The following is an 8,468-nucleotide window of genomic DNA, read 5'->3' as shown; positions in this document are numbered from 1 at the left end:
ACCATGTCATTTGCATGGTTACTTCACACCTCATTTTGTGATCCTCGGTATCCCAGTCACAAAACTTGGAGGGCACACTCGAGATTGAAACATGCCTTGGAAAAGTTCATTGAATCTCAAAAGAATAAAGGAGTTTCTAAGAAGCAAATTAAATATTTTTTAATATTTCATCTTTGGTCGAAATTGGTGAATCGTCATTCACCTACCTTTCAAATATGTTATTACTTAGATTACGGCATACCTCGTCTAAGTATAATATATTATGAATGGGTCCTAGTCTTAATACTACGTTTGGGTGCTTTATTAAGGAATATCTCAATTTCTAAACTATACTTTTCTTCTTTTCAGATGTCTGCAAACACTGCTCCTTCTAGCTCTAATCCTAATGGCTCTTTTTCTCTAATGAACTTGTGTGGGAAAGTCACTTTTGATGGATCCAACTTGAATGAATGGATTAGAAACATCCGAATGATTACTTGCTACGAGGACAAAGAATATGTCCTCGATAAGGAGCTTAAGGAGATTGATGAGACAGTTGCTACTCCTCAAGAGATCGTTGACTTTAGGGCACATGAAAGGGATGCCACCAAGATGGCATGCATCATGATGGCCACTATGACAACCAACCTCCAAAAGTCGTATGAGGACTTCTACCCTTTTGAAATGCACCAAGATTTGATGAAAAGATACCATCAAAGTGAAAGACAAGAGAGGTATGAAATCATCTCCTCCATGATAACAACCCGAATGAAGGATGGTGAACCCATCACGGGCCACATGTAGAAAATGCAGAAGTTTGTAGACCGCTTGCTGAAGCTCAATGTGAACTTCCCCGAGGAGCTTGCAATAAATATCATTTTGCACTCCTTACCTTCATGTTATGATCAATTCCGCATGACATACCACATGAATAAGGAAGAGGTCACTCTCAGCAAACTTCAAGGACTTTTAAAGACCGCGGAAAGTGGTCTTAAGGGTAAGGCAGTTGTTACTACTCCTACTCCTACCAACTCCGCCCCTATCTTGGCAATCGGGAAAGGACGAGGGAAGAAGAGAAAGAGTTCTTCGAAGGGTACCATGTCTAGGACCCTTGATGGCTCTTCTTCAAGTGGAACCAAGAATGGTTTCGTCACTCCTTCTTCTGACCCAAAAGAGGCTGAATGCTTCTATTGGCATGAAAAGGCACATTGGAAGCGGAACTGCCCAAAGTACCAGCAAGATGTGAAGGATGGGAAAGTCAAACCCAACCATGCAGGTAATTACACCATCTTATCTAATAACTCACCCCATTCTAACTCATAGATTCTTGATACCGGTTGTGGTATTCATATATGTTCTGATTTGCAAGGACTAAGAAGTGAGAATGTGGAGCAAGGAAGAATAAACTTGATCATAGGAAACATGAAAGCTTCACCTGTCACCAAGATTAGAGTTTATACTTTATCGCTAAGTAGTGGGTTTAGTTTAGATTTGAATACATGTTGTTATTTGCCAGAAATGGAAATAAATATTATTTCCTTTCATGCATTGTATAAACAAGGTTTTACCTTTTCATGTGATAATGAAGTTGGTTCGATTAATGCTTTCTTTAATCATATTCTTTATTTTAAAGCATTACCTTGTGATGGTGTCTATGAAGTTGTATCTGTGGTTGATGATGGCTTTTGGCCATATGAACATTCCTATGTGAACATACAAACCCTAATGCTTGGATCTAGGTTTCTCTAATTAAACATGCTTTCAACCCAATACTTCTAATGACTAATTAGGTATAAGAACAATACAAAATCAGATCTAGAACTTTACCTTTGAATCTCTTGTTTGATCTTGTTGTCTTGGTGCTTTAGAGTCACAATTGTCACTCGTCTAATGGCTTACAAACACCAACTAGCAAGAGGATGATTTTAGAGAGAGGAGAGCGACTAGAAATTGGCCAGGGTTTCTTTGCTTTTGCAGAGGTGGTGATTTCCCTTGTCCTAGGGGTCTATTTATACTTGTAAGGCTCCTAGGGTTTCACCCTTAAACCCTAGCTGGATAATCTTTACTCAAAGCACTCCTAATCCTTACCAAAGGTAAGCCTTGGACGAATTTTGAGGCTATCCCAAGCCCTAGAATTCGTTCAACCTCTATCCTTAAGGATTTACAGCCGAAAGTGCAACTATCAAACAATTGACAGTTTATACCCTCTTATTTAATTAATCTCTTTAAGTCACCAAATTAATACTAATTAATTTATGACTTCTATTAATCAAATAACAATATTATTATTCCTTATATTATTCTCATAATATGTTAATAATATCTATTCTCTCATAATAAATCATACTGTCAAGTTGCTATGGTGAAGGCAACCCAAAAGGACCATGCACAATCGGGTCAAATACTTGCCTAATATAGTTGCAGCCTTAGACACTATTCCAATAGTCTCCCACTTGGAAAAGTGTGACAACCCGAAATTTCCATTCTGAATAAACCATATCAAGCCCATAGAGGTTAGAACAGTTACAGGGAAATTCCAGACTTTGGGTATAAGTTGAGTTTTTCACGAATTACACTTCAGGAAATATCAGGAGAGTGGATGCACTAGGGTTTTGTGCAACACTATTATTTCGATACTCTATGATATTAGAGTTCATTCTGGGAATAAAATAATTTCAGCCAAAAATCTCAGGACTATAAATAGAAAAATGAACCAAATAATTCATTATTTACATTTCCAATTAGAGAAAAGCCAAAATTCTCTCTCACGAATCTTCGGGTTTTTATCCCAAATTGTGAGTACTTCCATCTAGTTATATTATGTAGCTTAGATTGTGTTTAGAAACATCAATTTTATAACAAAACAACTAGATTCGGGAGTTTACCGCCCAAGAACATTCTTGGAGAGTAAACTCCAATATGTGGCTTAAATGCTTCCTAGTCCTTCCTCCGTGATTTGTAACTACCTTAGACTTGTATGCTAGTGTGTATATGACTAGAAAACATCAAAATCGGAACAAGAAACCAAGATTTGGGAGTTTACCGCCCAAGAACACTTGGGGAGTAAACTCCTTTTTAAGGGCCAAAAGTGTCCCAATAACCCTCAAAATCGGAACAGTTCGTTCAATTCAGGTCACTTACTACAGGTGAGTTCATACGCCTAATCAATGTTTTAAATGATTTTAAATGCTTTATGGGGGGGGGGAATACAAGTATAAAACAGTATGTTATTAAATCATCTTTATGTATTTTATAACCGTGTTTTCATTCAACATATTTCACATACTACAAAATGTGATGCATGAAATGGTTTTCTATCATTAAAATACCTTGACAACAAAAGTATTAGTTATGAAATGTTTATCAAAATGACATCAAGTCACGTTTATATTTGTTCAAAACCCTTGGATGTCTTACAAAACCATTTTTACATTCTTGAACTAAACTATGCATATACACTTATATTCTTATATATGTATTGATGTTATAGTTTTCAGCTTTCATTTAGTTTCCAACACTCTTGAGTTGCAAGAGTGTATAAACCTACTTGAACGACCTATTACCTTTCAGTTAGCTATCATAGGGATAGTTAGAAGATATCAAACATTATTCATATTACAAGGAATCACACAAGAGTCAGTTCATTCATGAGTCTATACCAGTACATAACCTGATACATAAGTACCTTTACATATGCTTACATGATACATGAATCTACTTACATGAACACATTACATGAACATCTTTGCGTAGATGCAATTACCTGTGTACACTTACATGAATACCTTACATGAACACTGTTACATAGGTGCATTATCCTATATTCACTTACTTGAATATTTGTATCTCGAATTGCGAGGATGATTTATTAGTACCTTTTGTGTAAATTATCCTGCCTATCCCCAGTACCTCGGGATGTCTAGACAGGACCTTATCCCTAGTACCTCGGGATATCTAGACGGGACCCTATCCCTAGTACCTCGGGATATATGGATGGGACTAACCATTCCAGAACCCAACTGTTAGCACTAGTGGGTAATGAACATCTACGGATGCCTAAGGTTATTACTTATATTAGGATTCAATTACGGGACTAACCCTTCCTCCACCCTACTGCTGCTAAAGAAGACAATCGGACAATCTTCGGATGTTCATTAGGTTATTTATATATGTTGTGTTAGCCCCAGTACCTCGGGATAACCTTGACATATGTCGTTTTAGCCCCAGTACCTCGGGATAACACTTACTTTAGTACATTTTTTCCTATTTACTTCATTTTCTGATAGGTTATACGTTTCGCCTACCGCGATGTCATGTTAGCCCCAGTACCTCGGGATAACACTTACATGATTATGCTTTTTCCTGTTTACTTTATTTTGTGATACTTTCACATAAACGATGAGTTAGACTAAGTAATTTATTACTAGTCAATAGAAGGAAAAACTATCACTTTACTTACAGAACATTTAGGTCTTGGAAGAAGACTATCATATCATTTTCCTATTTTACTTTATTTTGTGATACTTTCACATAAACGATGAGTTAGACTATGTACTTTAGTACTAGTCAATAGAAGGAAAAACTATCATTTTACTTACAGAATATTTAGGTTTTGGTAGAAGACTATCATATCATTTTTCTATTTTACTTTATTTTGTGATACATTCACATAAACGAGGAGTTAGACTAAGTACTTTAGTAATGGTCAATAGAAAGGAAAAACTATCATTTTACTTACAGAACATTCGGGTCTTGGTAGAAGACTACATTTTATACTTGTAGAAAATAAGGGATTTTCTAGGATTTTCAAACTTATATCAATTGTTACATTTAAAGATTTTCCAGAAAATCATGAAAGTTTTCCAAACAAGGCAATGACACTTAAATACTTATGAATTCACCAGCTTTAGGCTGATACTCGCTTTCAAAATAACTTGTATTCTCAGGTCACCAGTTAGACAGGTACGATGTCTAGGCCTTGAGAAGATGGAGCACAGTCAAGACTCGTCATATTTTGATTATTCATTTTTATTGTTGTACATTATGAAAGAACATACATGTATTATCACTTTACTTTTAATGCAATGGATGATGTTGTTGCTTGTTTACTACTTTACATTGTTATGATACTTCACATGACGTCCTCCACCCCGGAACGTTTCCGCCGTTCTTGGTTTTGGGGTGTGACAGATTAGTATCAGAGCATTGTTTATAGTGAATTAACTATATTAACCCATAAAAGATATACTAACTATAAATACATAAGGGATTAAAAATACTCTGACCAACAGATTATACTTTAAATAATAAAATATTTAAGTAAGTATACGTGCCTGCATTCATACTAAAATCAGTGTCACTAGGACAGTACAAAAGAATTACGGTTGTTGGGCAACACAAGTGCGCTTAGAGACATATGGTCAAAACTGGGAAGATATAGCATGATCACCTATATTATCTGAGGGTTGACTAGCATGTGCCTAAGTTTAATTGTGTGGTTGCAACAATGCTAGAATCTTACCAACCCTACCACAATGAGAACAATAGAACATAACATTAAAATTAAAATACTATAGGAGTATTTGGTGTTACTATAAGTACTTTATACTTGAGCACTAAAACGGGATCTTCATTACTAAATTGATAGTTGCTAAGTGGATACACTAAGGCTATATGTAATTAGGATGTTATAGACTTAGAATCTGTGAAAATCTGACTTCACCCCTATTCTGTGTGAATACGGAGTTAAGATCACTTATTAGAAGGTCTATCCTGTTTAGATTACATATAACTGGTATGCACTTCACAAATAGCAATGTAACTAATGAAGATTTTCTAAATAATTATCTAGATAGTTCGTCTAATAATTATTTTCTTACTCCCAATTCTCACATAGATAACATGGCTAGACTCCATCCCCACGGCAACCAGTATCTTCCGAACGAAGTCATTGCTGGTTGGTTTGGAGAAGAACCAAAGAATGATCATCCTATCCCTGTGAATGATCACCATGATGAAAACCTTCCGGACGGTCCTAATTCTGAACCAGAGTTTAAGAACCTACTCCGAGCAACTCCCTTTCCAATTCCTAACCCTCGTCCGACTTTTCATGGTTTGACCCCTGAGTGGGTGGAATGCTTGGAAACATGGAGCCATGGACAAGATTAGCCCATGCTGTTAATGGTTATCGAAGCTTTTATGACCTAAGCAATGGGGGCTCAGCAGACAGAACCTTGCCAATCTTGATCCGCATAGTGGCCCGAAATAAGATTCAAGGCAGGACAACCTTACATCAGATTACCGAAGTTGTCGCCGATGCGAGAATGCATACCATCCGCACCATTCGTCTAGAAGATGCTCACGAGAGATCAGAGAGCAACCATGAAACCCTACTGCGAGCACTGGCTGAATCACGAGCCGAAGTCATAGAGCTCCGAGTACGCCATAGGGTGTACGAAAGACACCTACTTGATGTGGAACGCCAACTGGCTAAACTAAGAGTTCACCAGAGGGATGTCCGACGCTAGTAGTAGATACTTTACTTTATATTCCTTGTTAGAAAGGAATCGTGTTTCTGTCTATGCCCAATGTGGCATTTTCTATGAAATTATCTTGTACTGTAAGTACTTTGGTTAGGTCTTTATGCTGTCAAGAACTATCTTCTCTGGATATGATGTAACACCTTTTTACAAGGTCATTTTCCCTAACCTGTACGTCATGATTATCAAAGATATTGACAGTCAGCTAACTTCTGTGTCGTTCTTTATTCGAATACTCTTATCATACTTTCATTAGAGTCTATTTGAAACATGCTCTAGTCAAGTCATTGGACTACATCAATTTAACTCCGGAGACATCTCCAAGTCTCTTGTAATGGTTGGATCACATTATTCGCCAACCAACGATACCTCAGCTAGAACGACAAACATCTTGAGACCATTGTATGAACCTACTTCTGATCTTTGCTAGGACTGCATCATAGGGATGTAGGTCAAACCTTCGTGAACATACTTCCATTCCGTAATAGTACTGCATCATAGGGATGTACGTCGAACCTTAGAGAACATACTTCTATTCTTTTCATGAGCGATCGAACTACGTCTAGGTTCAACCATTCTCGCTCACAAATTAATTTTCTTTCGGTGTAACAGAATCATGTCACCCAAGAAAAATGATCAGACCAACAACCAACCACCAACTCTTCAGATTGATGTAGCTACCTTTCAAGCTGTAGTCTCGGCTGCCGTGTCAGCTATTCTGACCCATCTGAACGCTAACAACGCAAGTGTTAGCGGGATTGCTAACAATCATTCCACTCCAAGTAACAACCCAATCCATTAGCAAGCGACAAACTACCACGATACCATGAGTCCTAAGACCAAGAGTAACAAACGGAAGTCTTGGGCTAAACCTAAGGAGAAATTGCTTCGAGGGGCGAATAAGAAACAACCACCAGTAACAACCTTCACAACTACGACATCTACACCTCCTACTACCATCCCTTCGAGCATCCCAATTATCCCTAAACCAGCCAGACTTTATGCTGGAAAACTCCCAAAATGCATCCAATGCAGTTTTCACCACCATGGGCCTTGTAAGGAGATGCAGTGCTCACACTGCAACAGAAAGGGGCACACCAAGTGTTACTGCAAGAGCCTAGCAAGACTGAACAACCAAGTGCCAAGCACCAGTGTAAACCAAACTTGCTACGGTTGTGGCAAGGTAGGTCATTACAAAAGGAACTGCCCAGAGGCAGCAAATGCTGGCACACACGGCAGTATGCTACCGACCACCGCCGCAGGAGAGTCTACTCCGGACCCACGTTAATGTAATTTAGGCGTTTCGTTGTAACAGACTTATGAACCATCCCAAAACTAGTGCAACCAGAGTCTTATCTTTTGTGGGATCCCGTCCATTCAGGGATGCTCGTGCTGTGTGTACTTGTCTTTTGCATTATACCTTGTTCGCAGCAATAGTTTTGTAGTAAATCTAAAAGTACAGTAACTCTGTTAATGGTTGCACTATTGTGTTTTTGTCTGTAATGCCTTATGTTCAAATCTAATGTCTCTAGTTTCCATATGTTTCCGACTTTATCATACGACTCGAGTAAATTTGATCCTCGCAATACCAGCTTCATAAGTACATCTCTTTCTCAGAAATCGTCTTTTAGCGAAGCCGTCATATCAGAACACCGAAGTACTCATACAAGGAGTACCTTATAGTTCTTTTCCTTTCCGAAGGAATCCCCACAATATTACTCGTGTAGTACGTCAAGTTCAATTCAAGGATTCATACGGTTGATCTGTCACTGAGGAATGTATACATGGGAGTGTTATATAATCAATGTTCTACAGGTTTAGAATTGATGATCCCACTTTAACTTCTTTTCCCTCGATGGGATGTGAGATTAGGGAAAAATCAGTTATTCGACTACTTTTTCAATCTTAATTATATACGACTCGTATACACGAAATTGTGATCATTGAATC

The sequence above is a fragment of the Lactuca sativa genome, chromosome 4, assembly GCF_002870075.4.
Source record: "Lactuca sativa cultivar Salinas chromosome 4, Lsat_Salinas_v11, whole genome shotgun sequence".
Lineage (NCBI taxonomy): Eukaryota > Viridiplantae > Streptophyta > Magnoliopsida > Asterales > Asteraceae > Lactuca > Lactuca sativa.
This window is presented reverse-complemented; position numbering follows the sequence as displayed.